Source organism: Felis catus, chromosome D1 (genome assembly GCF_018350175.1).
Source record: "Felis catus isolate Fca126 chromosome D1, F.catus_Fca126_mat1.0, whole genome shotgun sequence".
In the NCBI taxonomy this organism is placed as follows: domain Eukaryota; kingdom Metazoa; phylum Chordata; class Mammalia; order Carnivora; family Felidae; genus Felis; species Felis catus.
The window spans coordinates 68,174,952-68,193,349 of record NC_058377.1 but is presented as its reverse complement, the minus strand read 5'-3'; the positions used below and the strand labels follow the sequence as shown (position 1 = coordinate 68,193,349).

General features: G+C 41.3%; 1 long non-coding RNA gene across 1 annotated transcript; it reads left to right on the top strand.

Annotated features, from left to right (window-relative positions):
* The first annotated feature begins 662 nt into the window (after positions 1-662).
* LOC109492002 lies at positions 663-18,121 on the top strand. The gene is made up of 2 exons (XR_002145692.2): positions 663-1,379; positions 18,017-18,121. It is a non-coding gene; the product is annotated as an uncharacterized LOC109492002 (long non-coding RNA).
* The last annotated feature ends 277 nt before the right edge of the window (positions 18,122-18,398 follow it).

The following is an 18,398-nucleotide window of genomic DNA, read 5'->3' as shown; positions in this document are numbered from 1 at the left end:
TACACACACACACACACACACACACACACACACACACACACCCCGGAATATTATTCAACCATAAAAAATGAAAATGACATAGGTGGAGCTGGAGAGTATAATGCTAAGTCAGAGCCAGTCAGCAAAAGACAAATATATGTTTTCACTTATATGTGGAATTTAAGAAACAAATGAGCAGGGGGAAAAGGAGAGAGAGAGAGGCAGAGAGCAATCAAGGAACAGACTATTTTTTAAAAAAATGTTTATTCTTGAGTGAGAGAGTGCACACACGTGCACACAAGCAGGGGAAGGACAGTAAGAGAGAGAGAGAGAGAGAAAGAGAGAGAGAGAGAGAGAGAGAGAGAGAGAGAGAGAGGATCTGAAGCAGGCTCCATGCTGACAGCAGAGAACCCAATGTGGAATTCCTGAACCACATGACTGGAGCTGAAGTCGGAGGCTTAACTGACTGAGCCACCCAGGTACCCTTAATTATAGAGAAAAAAACTAATGGTTGCCAGAGGGGAAGTGGGTAGGGGGATGGGTGAAACAGGTGATGGGGATTAAGGAGTGCACTTGTGATGGGCACCAGGTGTTGTATGGAAGTGCTGAATTACTATATTGTGTACCTGAAACTAATATAACACTGTATGTTACCTAACGAATTAAAAAAAAAAAAACAACTTAAAAAGCATCCCTCACCAAGAAGAGAAATTAGATTGGAAGAATACTTGACTAGCCTGTTACCTTTCTTCCTATTTCTACTAATAGAAAAAAAGAAAAAAAGAAAAAAGAAAAATCTCTCTACCTGAAGAGAGAGAAAAGTTGGGAATGAAGGAAGAGAATGTGTGCAGGTGAGGGTCATTGGGAAAATCTCCTCAGGGTTAGCTCTAAGTTGATTATGAAGGGACAATAATCTCTAGAAGGTATGGGTGTTCTAAGAATTAATGGAATGCTAGGAGATGACAGTTTTTAGTAACTCCCATGATGCCATGGGGTGGGAATAGGAAGCTCAAATATAGGTATTAGGGGCAGAGAGGACCTTAGACAACCCTGCTGAGTTCCTGCTGCCCCAAGAAATGTGGGGGAGCAATTGTATTTTCTTATCGTTCTAAGATGGAGGTGGGAGTAGGCTGAGAGCATGTCAGAGATCCAGAAGATCCAGAAGATGCCTCTTAGTCAGGACCAGAAAAAGCACTTTTCAAACATTTGTTCTCTCATGCCTACTCACATTCACTTTGATAAAGCAAGTCACATGACAGAATCCAAGTTGGGGACTGAGTGGAGGTGGGCTAGGAATATTTTTTGACTTTTTAGTGGGAGGAATTGAAATGTCACAATGAAAGGGAATGGGTCCAGGGAGGATGAAGAATTGGAGCTATTAATAGAATCTACTGGAGCAGGTAAGTGAGAAGAGGGTCAGGATGGAGCATTGGGTGAGCCATTTTAAAGTGACTGCTATCTCAATTATGTTGGACCACTTTGAAGCCAGGCTTAGAGCTCAGTGTGGTGCAAAATGTTTCAGGAAAAGAACAGAATAGAATAACAAGATGATGATGAATGTACACAGGGCCAAGCATCTGGCTTACTCTTGCGTTTCTTAATACCTTGGGATAATTGCAAGCATGATGCCCCCAGTTTATTATTATTTTTATTTATTTTTATTTATTTATTTTTTTCAACGTTTATTTATTTTTGGGACAGAGAGAGACAGAGCATGAACGGGGGAGGGGCAGAGAGAGAGGGAGACACAGAATCGGAAACAGGCTCCAGGCTCTGAGCCGTCAGCCCAGAGCCCGACGTGGGGCTTGAACTCACAGACTGCAAGATCGTGACCTGGCTGAAGTCGGACGCCCAACCGACTGCGCCACCCAGGCGCCCCGATGCCCCCAGTTTAAATGTTGCATAAAAGTTGCTTAAAAAGTGAACTCATGATTACCACCCTAGGGAATTTAAGATACTGGCTGTCATTGAGTTTTCCAAATCCATTGCTCTTGTATGGTTGAGCACGGTCAGCCATTCTACTGAAAACCACATTAAGGTACTTTTGGGTACTTAAAGATATACAGGCTATTGATATTTATATGCTATTCTATTGGTTAAATTTCTTGCTGGGAAATACCATGTTTGGATCAACATACTAAGTAGAATCAATGCGGTGGTCAGCATAAATTGGTAGCCTTCTGTCAAGCCTCGTTCCTTTCATCCTTCTGTGGCCTTAGGCTCACTGCAATTTATTAGCCAGTCCTGACAGCAGGAATGAAATTTGTAATGTATTCCCCACTCTGGATGGAGCTTATTAGTTACCTATTGCAGAGCTGCTATTCCAGGGAGATTGTTTGCTGGTGAGCATCTACGCCATAGCATTTCCTATCCCAGCCCTCTTAATACTTGTCTAATGAGAGCCTTTAGTTTATAGACCTTTTCACTGTCTGGGCAGTTGGGTGGCAAGTAGCAAGTAAAGGGATTTAGCAGTTGTATTTTCAAGATTTGTTTCTAAACTGCCCCACTCCATATCCCCACATCCTCTATCTTTTGCCTGTTTGTAGTCCAACCTCTTATATCCCTGCAATGTCTTTTCCTTCCACCCCATTTCTTTCAGCATTTGACCAAGCATGTCTTCTCTTGGCTCTCAGCTAGTCTTCTTCTGTTTGCTTCAGGCATGGCCTGGATGGACTTGGCATATTGGCATTTTTTTTTTCCAGAACGCTCACTCATGAAATACTGCATGAGCTTCTGCATATGGATGAGCCCTTGTGTATGTATATATGTGTGTTGCTTCTCTGATTCCAGCCATGGAAAGACCATGGTCAGAAGACACTGAGGCTTCCAACTCAATCTGGAGCTCTGTTGAGCACAAGTCCAGTCAGAAAAAATAATGAAAACATCTTTAGTTCTTGTCAGTTTCTTTTTCCTGAGGAGTGGATAGACCTTTTTCTTGAGTCCTCCTGTAATTGGCTGGGGTCCTGCTGTGAAAGATCTGATTGGCCACAACTTGATGCTGCTGCTACCTGTGTGTCGAGTGTCATCTACCATCAGAATTCCCTCATTTCAATTTTCTAAATTCCCCAACTACAGTCTCTTTGAGTTCTATGCTTTAGGTAATCCAGATATATCAACTAGACCAACCACTATAGCCAGGTTACTCCCCCAATGTCCAGCGAAATTAGTTCCAGCTTTATCTTTCTCTACTCTGTTTGTGTTGCTAATGTTCCTCACTCTGCCCCTCCTGGAGAGATGACACTTGGTAGAAGGATGATCAAGCTGGGACCATGACATTACCCCTTTCCTGATTTATACTCATGATTCTATCAATAACAGTAGTGCAAAGCTTGAGCAGATGCCTTTGGGAAAGAATCAGAGCTGCAGGTGGAGAGGAAATCTGAAAATAAAAGATTGCAAAATATTTTCTTAAAAACCCCAATCTACAGAGATGATCACTCTGTAACATTTACTGAAATGTCAGTGTTCTCTAAAGCTTTCAAATACCCATCCTGGTGATTAAGAAATCAATAATTAACATGCAAATCTGAAAGCTCTAGGCAAATTGAATATTAATTACTGACTTCATAAGTGGAGGCTGCTCAGCAGTATGAAAATAGTTCAGGATAATTAGGATTTAACAACCTTCAGACATAAAGAAAATAAATACAGGGTTCTTGATGAATGACTTTATTTTTATTTCATTATTGTATTGTAAACATTCTTGGGTTTTCAAAGACCAAGGAGAGACGGGGAAAGGCTGGTTTTGAATATTTAGTATATATCAGAGTGACAATTCCCTTCCCCCTCCTCCACTGAAATCCTTTGGGAATTGTCAGAGAGAAGTTAAGTTCTAAAGTCTAAGATTGCAAGGTGACCTGTGTTAGTTGGGAACCAAGACTTAAAAAAATGACTGGGATAGATGGTTAAAACATGTCACGAACTCGGATCATCTCATTGCTCCAAAATTCCTGTCCTGAATGCTTACCTGGCTGCTACTGCCTTCATTTCAAAATACTTTTCAGCTTCTGCTCTCATATTTCAGCCACTGTATTTCAGGGATCTTCTCGCTTCACCTCTCCTTGGTCTGGGATCTTGCCTTTCCTGGCTCCACCTGCTCTTGGTTCCTGGCACTCACTCTTTTTTTTTTTTTTTTTTTTTTTTTTTTAGTGTTTATTTTTGAGAGAGACAGAGAGACAGAGTGTGAGCAAGGGAGGGGCACAGAGAGAGAAACAGAACCTAAAGCAGGCTCCAGGCTCTAAGCTGTCAGCACAGAGCCTGACGCAGGGCTCAAAGTCACAAACCGCGAGATCATGACCTGAGCCGAAGTTGGACGCTTGACCGACTGAGCCACCCAGGCGCCCTGGCCTGGCACTCACTCTTGATCAGTTCTTCATTTCCAGGCATCTGGCCCTCTGCATGGTTGGTATTTCCTGGCATCCTCCCTGGGGCAATCTATATCTAAAAGTTTCTCTTTTGTGTCCAGTATTTGCTCATCATCACCACTTCAAATTTAACTTTTTAATAAAATTTTTGTTGAAAGGTCTTTCATAAAAAAAAAAAAGCACACAAATTTTAAGTAAGTTCAGGGAATTTAACCAAGGGAACATACCCATGTAACCACTAACCAAATTAAGAAATAGAACATTAGCAGCACCCCTGAAGACACCCAACGCCACCTTCCAGTCATTCTTCCTACTCTCCTTAAAGATAAATATAACTTTGAATGTAACATCATATTCTTTTTTTAAATTTTTAAATCTTTATTTTTGAGAGAGAGACAGAGTGTGAGAAGGAGAGGAGCAGAGAGAGAGGGAGACACAGAATCCCAAGCAGGGTCCAGGCCCTGAGCTGTCAGCACAGAGCCTGACGCGGGGCTTGAACTCACGAACCGCGAAATCATGACCTGAGCCGAAGTCGGACACTCAACTGACTGAGCCACACAGGCACCCCTAATGTCATAGATTCTTAAACTTGTTTTTGCTCCCTAACTGTATAAATAGAATCATCCAATATTCTTTGTGCTTTGCTTCTTTCATTCAGTTTTATGTCATGAGATTCAACAATGATGTTGCATATAGCAGGATTTCACTCATTGTCATTGCTGTATTCTATTGTAGGATACACTGCAATTTATTTGCCTGTTGTATTATTGATGGGCATTTAGATTATTTCTACCTTTTGATGTGGTACAACAAGAAATATCATCCATTGACAATGGGAATACAAATGGTACAATCTCTTGAGAAGACATCTTGCCAGATTCTTGTGAAGCTGAGCATAGTGTCATCATATGGTTTGGCAATTGGCCCCTATGTATTTACATAATGTGTGGTGTGAAAACATATGTCCACATAAAAACCACTAAGAACATATATAAAGCATATTTATTAACAAACAAATATTCCAGGCAAAAATCTGGAAGGAACCAAGATGTCTTCTAATAGGTAAATGACCACCAAGTGAGACACAGTAGGTGAAGACACTTGAGGTACAGGTGGGCTGTAGGCACAGGGTAAGGAAACACACACATTTAGACAGAGGCTAGAGAGAAAGTCAATGAAGACACTGGTTTTCTAGATGGAGTAGAGGCACACAGAATGTAGACAAGCATGAGCTGGTGTAGGCCAACCAGCTAACGGGTTAGACACACTTGCGGGATGGAATGGAGATCAACAGAGTGAGGCATTTGAAGTCCAGTATCATATACAAGAACAAGAAATAGGCACTGATGGAGAGATAAGTGCTACAGACACAGGGGAGAGTGACGGTAGTTGCTTAACATGGATTTTACAGACAGGAGATGGAGACTCATGTGGGTTGGGATGTGCTGCAGGAACAAAGGAAAAACAAAAAACATGGTAATGTTGCATCCTAGGAGGAGGGGTGGATCTGCTCCCCATCTTCCTCCCTGGGCCAGGTTGATATGTTAAAACCTGGAGTTTTCCTAAATTTTGCCATTCTTGCTCTTTTCTTCCTGTTGAGAACCTGACCTGTCTAATAGCAATAAAGACTGAATTACTAGTGGCATGTATTATGCAGTGCATGTTATATAGACTAGTAAAGGGTTAATAAATAAGCACAAAGAAAAAATCAGTTTTTTAATACACTAACAATGAACTATCCAAAAAAAGAAATTAAGAAAACAATTCCATTTACAATAGCATGGAAAAGAATAAAATACTTAGGAATAAACTTAACCAACGAGGTGAAAGACTCATACACTGAAAACTATACGGCATTGATGAAAGAAATTAAAGAGGACGCAAATAAGTAGGGAGACATCTTGTGTTTATGGATCAAAAGAATTAATATTGTAAAAATGTCTATATTACCCAACATGATCTACAGATTCAATGCAATCCCTGTCAAAATGCCAATGACACTTTTTACAGAAATAGAAAAAACAGTCCTAAATTAGTATGGAACTATGAAAGACCTGGAAAAGCTAAACTACTTTTGAGTTAGAAGAGTAAATCTGGAAGAATTATACTTTTTGATTTTAAAATATATTACAAAGCTACAGTAATTAAACAGTATGATACTGGCATAGACATATAGACCAATGGAACAGAATAGAGAGCATAGAAATGAACCCACACATATGCGGTCCACTGATCTTCAATAAGGATGCCAATAATACATAGTAGAGAAGGGATATTCTCTTTAATAAATGGCCTTGGGAAAATTGGATATTTACAAGCCAAAGAATGAAATTGAACCCTTTTCTGGCATCATACACAAAAATCAATTCAAAATGGGTTAAAGACTTACTTGTAAGGCCTGAAACCATAGAACTTCCAGAAGGAAACATAGGGAAAAAGCTTCTTGACATTGGCCTTAGCAATGATTTCTTGTTTTTGACAGCAGAAGCACAGGCAGCAAAAACACATATAGACAAGTTGGATTACAGCAAACTAAAAAGCTTCTGCAGAACTGAGAATCAATGAAATGAAAATGTAATCTATGGAATGGGAGACAATATTTGCAAACCATATATCTTATAAGGGGTTAATGTACAAAATATATAAAGAACTTTTGCAACTCAACAGCAGAAAAATGAATAACATGATTAAAAACAAGAGGAGCGCCTGAGTGGTTCAGTCAGTTAAGCCTCTGACTTCTGCTCAGGTCATGATCTCACAGTTTGAGTTCGAGCCCCACATTAAGCTGTCAGCGCAGAGCCTGCTTTGGATGCTCTGTCCCCTTCTCTCTCTGCCCCTCCTCTATTTGTTCTCTCTCTCTCTCTCTCTCTCTCTCTCTCTCTCTCTCTCTCTCAAAAATAAGTAAGCATTAAAAAATTTTAAAAAGCCTGGGGAAAAACACTGAATAGACATTTCCCTAAAGGAGAGATACAAGTGGCCAGTAGGTATATGAAAAGGTGCTCAACATTACTATCAAGGGAATGCAAATCAAAACCACAATGAGATATCACCTCATATCTGTTAGGATGGCTGTCATCAAAAACAAAAGATAACAAGTGTTGGAAGGATGTGGGGAGAAAGAAGCCGTTGTGCATTGTTGGTAGGAATGTAAATCGGTGCAGCTACTACTGCAAAACAATATGGAGGTTCCTCAAAAGTTTAAAAACAGAATACCATGTTATCTAGCAATCCAACACCAAAGGAATTGCAATCAAGATCTTAAGAGGTATCTGTAATCCCATATTCATTGCAGAATTATTCATGATAGCCAAGACATGAACAAACCTAAATGTCCATCAGTGGATGAATGGATAAAGAAAATGTGGTAAAATATACAATAGAATATTTTTCACCTTACAGAGAAGGAAATCTTGCTATGTGCAACAATGTGCATGAAACTAGAGGACCTTATGCTAAGTGAAATAAGCTGGACACAGGATAAAGACTATGTGATACCACTTATATGAGCAATAAAATAGTCAAACTCACAGGAGCAGAATGTAGAATGGTAGTTGCTTTGGACTCAGGACAGGGGAAACAGGAAGGTATTAGTCTGGGGCACAAAGTGGCAGTTATACAAAATGATTAAGACCTAGGGATCTCTTGTATAGGATGGTACCTAGTAGTTTACAAAACTGTATTATATAATTAAACATTTGCTAAGAGAGTAGATTTTAGGTTATGTGTTCTTATCATACAAAAAATAAAGAGGACAGTAGACAACTTTGAAAGGTGGTGAATGTATTTGTGGCATAGGTTGTGGTGATGGTTTCATTGGTATACACACATATTTCCAAATTTATTAATTTGTATACATTAAATATGTACAGCTTTTTGTATGTCAGTTATAACTCAATAAAGTTGTTTTTTTTTCCCTTGCCTTCCTCCCAATCTGAGGGAGAAAGCATTCAGTCTTTTACCATCTAGTAGAAATGGTATAGTAGGTTTTTTGTAGATGTTCTTTATTAAGTTTAGGAAATTCTCCATTCCTAAAGTTGTTTTGTTTGTTTGTTTGTTTGTTTTTGAGAGCTTGCATCATAAATAGTGATGAATTTTGTTACAGACTTTCAATTATGATCGTGTGATTTTTTCTTCTTTGGTCTCCTATAAATATGGTGGATTACATTGACTAATTTTTACATATTGACCAGCTTTGCATTCCTAGAATAAACTCTACTTGGTCATGGTGTCTACTTTTTTTTATATATTGCTGAATTTATTTCCTAATATTCTCTTAGTAATAATATTTACATCTGTATTTATGAAAGATATTGGCTTATAGTTTTCTTTTTTTGCACTGTCTTTGTCTAATTTTGATATCAGGATGATCTTGGCTTCTTAAAAGAGTTGGAAAGTATCCCCTCCTCTTCTATTACTTAGAAGGTATTATGTGGAATTGGTGTTAAAGTTTTTTCAAATATGGGGTGCCTGCGTGGCTCAGTCGGTTAAGCATCTGACTTTGGTTCAGGTCACGATCTCATCTCACAGTTCATGAGTTCAAGCCCTGTGGCGGGCTCCGTGTTAACAGCTCAGAGTTTGGAGCCTGCTTTGGATTCTGTTCTCCTTCTCTATCTGTCCCTATCCTGCTTGTTTGCACTTGCGTGCTCGTTCTCTCTGTCCCTGTCTCAAAAATAGATAGATAGATAGATAGATAGATAGATAGATAGATAGATAGATAGATATTTTTGGTAGAATTCTTCAGTGAAACCATCTGGGCCTGGAGCTTTATTTTCAGAGAATTTTAAAATTACCAATTCATTTTCTTTAATTGTTATAGAACTATTTAGATGATCTACTTCATTTTGGTAGTTATCTTTTTAATGGCTACAGGATCTGTAGTGGTGTTACATTTATTTATGCTTTGTTATTTGTTTTTCTGTTTTTATTTCTTGATCAGTTTGATGGGGATTTATAAATTTTATTAGTCTTGAAAGAACCAAATTTTGACTTCGTTGATCTTTTCTATTGCATGTTTATTTCTTCATTTACCATCATACTATTGAGATATTTGTTTTTTCTTGAGATATTTGTTTTTTCTTAACTCTTGAGATGGATGCTTAGATTAATCAAATTTTCTTCTTTTTTTAATATATCTGTTTTAAGGGTATAATTTCTCTCTAAGCATAATTTTAGCTGTATCCTACTGGGTTTGCTATTTTGGGTTTTTATTATAATTTAGTTCAAAATATTAAAACTTTTCATTAAGATTTCTGACAAATTAATCAAGTTTTATTAGTTTAAAAATACGTAATTCTGCTTGTAGTTTTGGGAGATACTTTGCTGTGTATGGAATCTGGGCTGGCAGTTAATTTATCTCAGCACTTTGATGACTATTTCATTGTTCTCTAGCTTCCATCCTTCAGTGTACTGTTTTTGAGATTCATTCATGTTTTTTTGTATATCAGTTTATTCTTTTATTATTAATATTTTAAGTTTTTATTTGTTTATTTTGAGAGACACAGAGACAGCACGAGTGGGAGGGGCAGAGAGAGGGAGAGAGAGGATCCTAAGCAGGCTGCACACTGCCAGCGCAGAGCCTGACATGGGACTGGAACTCACAAACTGTGAGATGATGACCTGAGCTGAAATCAAGAGTTGGATGCTTAACCGACTGAGCCACCCAGGCACCCCTTTTATTATTTTTGAGTAGTATCCCATTGCATGGGTATACCACAGTTTGTTTATACATTCACCCACCTATGGACAATTGTGCTGTTTCCTGCTTTTGGCTACTATGAATAAAGCTGCACAAATCTTATGATGACATATTCCATGAAGGCAAATGATGAGCAATAGAAGGGAAAGAAAAACTAGCTGTAGCAGGGCATGGGTGAATTGGAGGATTTGGGTGTAGACCTTGTCAAAGGAGGGAGGACTTCTGGTGGGGGTGGCAGACCTCACTCTGGATCTGCCTTCATTTGGGTACACAGAGCTTGCCTGAACTTTGTTGGTTGGACCCCACTATCTCTCTTACACATTTTTGCAAAACCAAATTGTGTGCAATCTCTTGAACATTCTATACTCTGTCACATCTCTCTGTTTTTTAATATCCTGTTCCATTTATTTATTTAACTTTTTTTTTTTTTTTTTTTTTGAGAGCTATCTGTGTTCTTGGCACTACTTTAGGTGCTGAGTACAAAAAGAACTGAGTGTTTGGGTTTGCTGAACCACAAAATCATTGTACCCTCAACTTCCACCACCCTGTCCTTTTCCTGACATTTTCCCCCAGGGAGGATTCTCATGTGTGACTCATCGGGGCTTTGATGCAATCGGGGTTTTAATGCTGGAGCTGCAAAAGTAACTGAGGCATCATTAACAGAGGAAATCTCAGGAGGCCACCCTGTCTGCACAGTCAGAATGGGGGTTGGACTTTTTGGCTTTCTTTTGGCCCTATGAACAGAAGATGCAAGATCAGGGAAATAGGTGGCATCACTTTGGTTCAGCCTGTGTGTTGCTCTGAATAAGCAGGACAGACTTTGACCTGTGAGGTGAGAACAGGGTGGTGTGCTGGGTGGTGAGTCCCGCGGACTCTAACCCTGTGTCTGTGCTGGGCTGCAGAGTGAGCCTGATGTTCTTCATTGAGAGAAGAAAGGAATGAAGGAAAGTAACAGCCACAAGAAGCTGGAGAACTGGTCCTTTCGGGCACCTTCTGTGTTTTAACTGTTAGTGCAACTGGGAAAGCCAGATTTTTTCGCTCTCTCCATTTAAAAGAGTTTTCAGGGCACCTGGGTGGCTCAGTTGGTTAAGTGTCCAACTCTTGATGTAGGCTCTGGTCATGATCTCATGGTTCATGAGTTCCAGCCCCATGTTGGGCTCTGAGCCGACAGCACAGAGCCTGCTTGGAATTCTCTCTCCCTTTCTCTCTACCCCTACCCCACTCATGCTTTCTCTCTCTCTCTCAAAAGAAATAAATAAACTTAAAAAAAAAAAAGATCTTTAACTGTTCGGGCACCTGGGTGGCTCAGTCAGTTGAGTGTCCGACTTCAGCTCAGGTCATGATTGTGCGGTTCCTGAGTTCGAGCCCCGCATGGGGCTTGCTGCTGTCAGCAGGGAGCCCCCTTGGGATCCTCTGTCCCCGCCCTCTTTCCCCCCATCCCCTGCTCGTGCTCTCTCTCAAAAATAAATAAACATTAAAAAACAATAAAAAAAAATTGAAGGATTTTTAACTTTAAAACTTGAGGCAATCAAGCTTTGGGGGGTTGGGAGAAGGGTGTTCATGAACTCATCCAAAACCACATGGCTAAGAAGTTGCAGTCAGGACACAAACTCAAGTCCAGATACGTGAAAGCCGGGGCTTTTTCACCATATCAAGCTGCCTAACTTACTGCTGGTTGGAGTGTATTGTGAGCTGGAAGCTGAACTGGAATTTGGCTGTATTCCCTCCTTCCTATTCCTCAGGTTGTAAAAACACATGTGAAGAAGTTGGGGAGAGCAGTATCTCCCTGCGAGTCAGTGAGCCTGCTGAGCTGGTCACTGGGGTGGAGCCAACAGCCATGCCCCACACACAGGCGTGTGCTTGGTGTCTGAAGGGGAAATGCTGCAGGAGGCGTGGGTGCTCTGCCCCCCTTTTCCTCAGTTTCCTTATCTGACCAATGACTTAGGGAGGAGACTTATCTCAGAGAGGGCCACTTTAATTATGCGTATGAACGAGACACTGCTGGAAGTGCCTCTCCCGGATTATTTATGAAGACGGAGAGGAAAGAGGCTTGGAAATAAGGGTTTGTAGAGAAAAGGAACCAGGTGACACAGAGGCAAGGGGAAAGAGAGTGATCGGAGGGGGCAAGGGTCAGAGACAGAGGCCAGGGCTGCTGTTGCTGTTGGGGTGTGGGGTGGGGGCATCGGTATGGTCAGGGGGGAAGGCAGCCAGGAGATGCTGAGTGAGCAGCATGGGCACGGGCTGCTTCCTGGAATGACTGCAAACCCGTGCGGCTGACATCTCAGCTTCGGCTGAGCAGAGACACATTTCTGTCGATGCTCACGTTCAAGTTGACCCCAGCTGATAATGGAATCGCCTTCTATCCGCTCTTATGGTTCTGGCGTTAGAGAATTCTACAAGGGAAGCTAATTCCACACCTGCCTGACACGTATAGCACAACTGTCTTGTGGGATTCTGTCCTTTTCAAGTGGCCTTCCACATACATCCTCTGGGACCTTCCTTTGCCCGTCATGGTTTTCCTCTTTTTTTGTTAATCTTAGCTGTTCCCTCTCTTCAGGTGTCTTCTCTCCTTACTTAACAACAACCACCTCCCCTTTCATAAGCTTGCTTAACCTCTTTCAGCCCTGATTTACTCCAATGTCAAAGTGGAGCTAGTGCCGTCTCCCTTGCAGGGCTTCGTGAAGTGGAATAAGGTGGTACTGGAATGCATGGCCAGCTCGAAGGAGGTTTCAATTGATGCGTCTGTCTTTCCTTCCTTCTTTCCTTTTCAGTCTTCCTTCTGAACCTGTGCTATTCAGATGCATAGCCATTAGCCACAGGAGGCTACCGACACTTGAACTGTGGCTGGTCCAATCTGAGATGGGCTGCCTCTGCGAGACGCATCATGATTGCATATTTGTACCTGCAAGCCCCGTTGCTTATTCTTGAAACTCTGGCTCTGGACTCATGTTTGAATCCATCTACATCATCTTGATTCATATTGCATGGATTTCCTCCTGAGATACATCCAAAGCAGATTTTATATATGCAACATGGCATACACATGCACGTACACACACACACACCCCTATACATTTAAATAACATAATTCATATACCATAAACTCCATACCTTTAAAGTATACAATTCAGTGGTTTTTCACATACTCAGAGAGTTTTACAACCATCACAATGATCTGACTCCAGAACATTTTCATCACCCCCAAAAGAAAGCCTGTACCCATTCTAGTTGCTTCCTATCCACACAGAACTCGCACCTCCCCCCCGCCCCCCCGCCCCGCCACCTTTCCCAGCCCCTGGCAACCATTGGTCTGCTTTCTGTCTCTCTGAATTGACATATTCTAGATATTCCATATAAATGGACTTACACAATATGTAGCCTTTTCACATGGCTTATTTTTATAATCTCTACATCTGGTGATGATCTATGCAGCCTATTTTGTGTGATGCAGTGACAAGCAAGTGCATGGAAACTTTATTTATATACATGGACCCTTGTGACCACTTTGGGAACTAGATCTTGTCTCCATTTCACAGGTGAGGCACCTAAACTGCAGAGAGGTTATAGAGCTGGCCTGTGGTCACGTAGCTCTTAAATGGAAAAGCTGGGACTGACACCCAGCCTGCTTGATTTTTTTCTGATCTCCTGTGTTAAGGTACAAGGGGATCTTTTCAATCTTTTTCTCTCCTCTAAACCAAGCAGAGTATCTGACACCCATGTATATATTTGTGAAATGGATGAATGATCCAGGCAATTAATCAGCTGAGATACCAGGTGGTAAGGAGAGGTGAGTGGCCTCTGAACCCCAGGTGTTAGCTGGCCAGACCTCAAGCTGGCTGACGCTGTTGCTGACACTGAGCACAGGCCCAGCAGGCCCCACCACCTCTGCTATGGAGTGTGTGCTGCCTACATGCCCTGGGGATGCCCTGCCGTCAATCCTGCCTCTCCTCCTCCCTGGGCCATTAGTGTGCCACTGGGGTGCAGAGGCGAAACTGCTCAGGGTCCTCTTGGGGTCTTCATGCTCCAGGAAGACAACTTTATACAAATCAGGATAGATGGAAGTAGGAACCCAGTGGTGACTGGGGTTACCGAGAGTAATTTAAAGTATGAATTGATTTCTCAGCTGGAGACAGTGTCGATGTCCTGCTTCTCACTTGTGCTTCATTGTGCGTATTATCTCATGTGGAAAATTAACAGGCAAATTAACCCCTCTGCACAGCCCAGTGACTGGAGAAATAGTGTTCCCGTTTGGAATGCAAAATATTGGGGTAGGAAGGAGGCTGACTACAAGGCCAGGGCAGGCAGCAAGACCCATATCACAGATATCTAGGAATATCTTCCGGGCTACACATGGGCACATCACCCCTAAGGGCACTGGAAAGGGAACACTATGTCATTCACTGACATCTGTGGCTATATGGTGGCTGCAGTGTGACAGCTGAAAAAGAGAGTGAATTGGATGCAGACAAGCCAGATTATTCAGAGCCCCATCCACTAGTAGGAGTGTCCTCTTTCTCCCAGAATTCTGGAAACAGCTTATTTATTATGTTTTTGACGGTCTCTTCCTAGTTGTTTGTGGTGTCATCTTCTGGCTTCTGATCATATCACTTTATTTTTTTAATTTTTAATGTTTTTTATTTAGTTTTGAGAGAGACAGAGACAGAGCATGAGTGGCATGAGTGGAAGAAGGGCAGAGAGAGAGAGAGAGGGAGACCCAGAATTCAAAGCAGGCTCCAGGCTCTGAGCTGTCGGCCCAGAGCCTGAGGCGGGGCTCAAACCCACAAACCACGATGTGACCTGAGCTGAAGTCGGACGCTTAACTGACTGAGCCACCCAGGCACCCCTGATCATATCACTTTCTTAAACCTCTAGTGCAAAAGAGGTTTGCACTCTGCTGGTCTGCCCTTCCTTACAAACCCCTACCTCTCCCAGTTCATCTTGTACTGCTCTTCTCTTTATTCTGGACACACTCCTTTTTCATCTTTCCTTGTTTCATTCTGTCTTAGAGTCTTTGTACACAACAGTTTTCTCTGCCTTGAATACTTGTCCCTTACTGTTTCTCTGGCTAAAGCCCACCCAGTTTAAATGTCACTTCCTTGGGGAAGCATCTTCTGATTTCATGCCTCCCACCTCAAATCATTATATGGTTTCAATTGCCTATATTTCTCTATTAATGGCATTGTCAAAACTGCAATTAAATAATTAGTCTGTAATTAGTTGTTTAATGACTGTCTTTCCTGATATACTGTTAGCTCTAAGAGATTAGACTGTTGGTCTTATTCACCTTTGTATCTCCAGTGTCAAGCACATTGCCTTGGATAGAATAAGTACTCAAAAATGTATTGGATGAATGAATAGTGCTTTTTTTTTTTTTGGCCTTGGCAGTTGATTCTTTCTGAGATTTAAACTTGGCATTTCCAGGAAAAACTTACTGATTACTAAGGACATTTAGTCCTGGCATCACATTATAACCTAAGGTGCCACAAGGTCTAATGTTGGTACCATGTCACATGCAAAGAAGCAAAGTTCAACACCAGAATAAAGTTTCCTTCCATTTCTAGCTCATTTTTTTTCTCTGCCCTGACCCCCTGCTTCCGACATTTTATTAGGCAGATTGACTTAGTGCTTTGGCTTCTTGATTGAACTGAGTGTGTAATGACAGTTCCTGTCCACCAGCACTTTGTAGATTGATTAGTTAGGAGGCTTTTTATATAGCCCAACCATGAGATTATGGTAACTTGGAAACCAATGAGGCAGACACATTTAAGATATTTTCTAGATGGTAAAAATCGATAAGAGATCCCAAGGACATTGGGGTTGGCATCCCACATCTGTGTCAATCTAGGTGATTAGTCCAAGTTGTTCTTGGTAATTTCATCCTCCTCCTTTCTGGGGAGTACTTTTAAAACAATAACGTGACTGATTCTGAGACATAAAAAGTCCAATAGGAGCTTTTGGGCAAAAAACAAATTCCCTCTTAAAGAGAGAACTGCAGAGGAAAATATCACTCCTTTGCTGGATGTGAACAAAGAACTTACTCTCTGACTGCTGTCTCTCTGACTACTTGCGTCTCTGACTATTGCTGCCACCAGAGTGGAGGGGCAGCCATGGGAAGACAGGGATATAGAAAGAACTTGAGCTCTTGCTGACATCACTGACTTGCTGATTGTGGTCCTCTGACTCCCACCCTGCCTAGAATTCTGGATACATGAGATAATAAACTTTCTCCGGTATTTAAACCATTTGGTTGGATTTTTCAATATTTGCAGCAGAAATCATTCTGCATGATTCAGTGGGGGCAGTGGTAGCTCAATGGGCAGAGAGGTGCTTCTGACTTGCTGGAAGCTTTTTAGTAGCAGGGACTGTGGGCTGACAACATCATGTCTCTTCGTTACCTTGTAGGGCTGGGGCTTCCAGTGTCCCTTCTGACCTGTTCAGGGATGGTGCTGAGGCAGCAGGTGAGGGTCTCACTATCTCTAGTTGGGAAGGGGTGGAAAGTGGCCCAGATCAAACAGTAAATAGTGTTCTTCTCTTTGGGATTTCAATCTGCATTGAAATGGGATGGTAACTACTGATTTATTATATACCATATATATATATATACATACACACACACATATATATTTACATTTATTTATTTTTGAGAAACAGAGAGAGACAGAGCATAAGTGGGGGAGGGACAGAAAGAGAAGGAGACACAGAATCTGAAGCAGGCTCCAGGCTCTGAGCTGTCAGCACAGAGCCCAATGCGGGGCTCGAACTCACATACTATGAGATCATGACCTGAGCCGAAGTCAGATGCTTAACCGAATGAGCCACCCAGGCGCCCCTCTTATATACGATATTTTGAGAAATCTTCCCCCAATACCATGTTACAGTAACAGTAATAGAAATCCATATGGAGGAAAAGGCAGAAAGAGTCTTCCATTATCCCACAACCAACACAATCAAATTGTTTTCTTTGCCCATGCTTCCTTGAAATTCTTGTCCATTTTCATGCAAAAATGTACAGAATAGTGATCATAGCCCAGGCATCATTAATTTTTTTTATTGAGGTATGATATCCATGCTGCAAAGTATATCTGTGTCTGTATAGCTTGATGATTTTTCACATGTGTTCACTTTTGTAATCGTCCCCCAGTTCAACATTTAAAACACTTGACTGGGTATCATTTTGTAGTTTGCCTTTTGAATTTAATGTCATAGCAGAATCATGCTACCCTGCTGTTTATCCTAAGCATTTTTTTAGTATGCTACATGGTCTTCATACTGCTGGCTGTTAAAGGCTGTAAAAATTCAATCAGATGGCTGCACCACAGATATCTGAGCCAGCCTACATCACTGGACAGTAAAATTGTTTAAAGGTCTTCCAGATCATAAATAATGCGTCAATGATCTGTACAGTTAAGGTCAGAAATTGGCAGCCTGTAGGCTGGATTCTGCCCACACACCCATTTTGTTAGGTTTGCGTGGTGTTTCCACACACAGTACTTTTAAGAGTATTTGAGTTTTGTTGCAAACTCAAAACTTGAGGGAGCTCACATGGAAATGTGGATTTCTCACTTCCTTGAGAAAGCAGAATGTCTGATCACGCAGGTCACATTTCTAGCAGTGGCAGTGATATGGGGGTAAGAAGGAGCTGCTCTCATTGGAAGGGGCATGTGCTCCCCAGTTGACCACAGTCCCTGTGACTCCCAGTTTGTCCTTCTATCAGGCCTGTTCACTAATTAACAGCATCTGTCTGGGTCCAGTAGACACTTGAGTTTCCTATCCCTGGCATATGGCTTCTTTTTTCTTGATGCTTATAAAGATGTCATTTATGCATGAGGTTGCTGATAACTCCAAGGAAATCGCAAATGGAAGCATGTTCAGAAGAGCAGAGTGGAAGAGAATGTGACTGTTGTATCCAAGGTACCTAAGTGGCAATCACTGCTTGTGACTTTGCCCAGTCACGTTCTCTGCATCTTAATTTTCTCAGGCTTCAAGCGAGAACAACGACCCCCACCTCTTGGAGCAGCTGGGAAGATCTAATCGTGCCTGGCACACAGTAGGCAATTAATAAATGTTGGCTAAGTAAAATAAATCTATTGAAAATTGTTTTTTATGGTTAATTTGAACAATTCTAGTTCTTGAATAGCATTCAAGAGGTCTCCAGAGATACCTATAAAGATTTAATAACAGCAACAATAGTAATGATAAGTGGATAAGATTTAATAATGTGTCTGAGTGTCTAAAGAGTGACCTTAATATTTGGATTTAATTGAGATGGTAAATTAAAGATGTCCAGTACTGTTCCTCCATACTAAGGAGGTTAAAATGGGAGAAAGTCCGTCCTTAACAATTGTTATTTGAGCTGATGT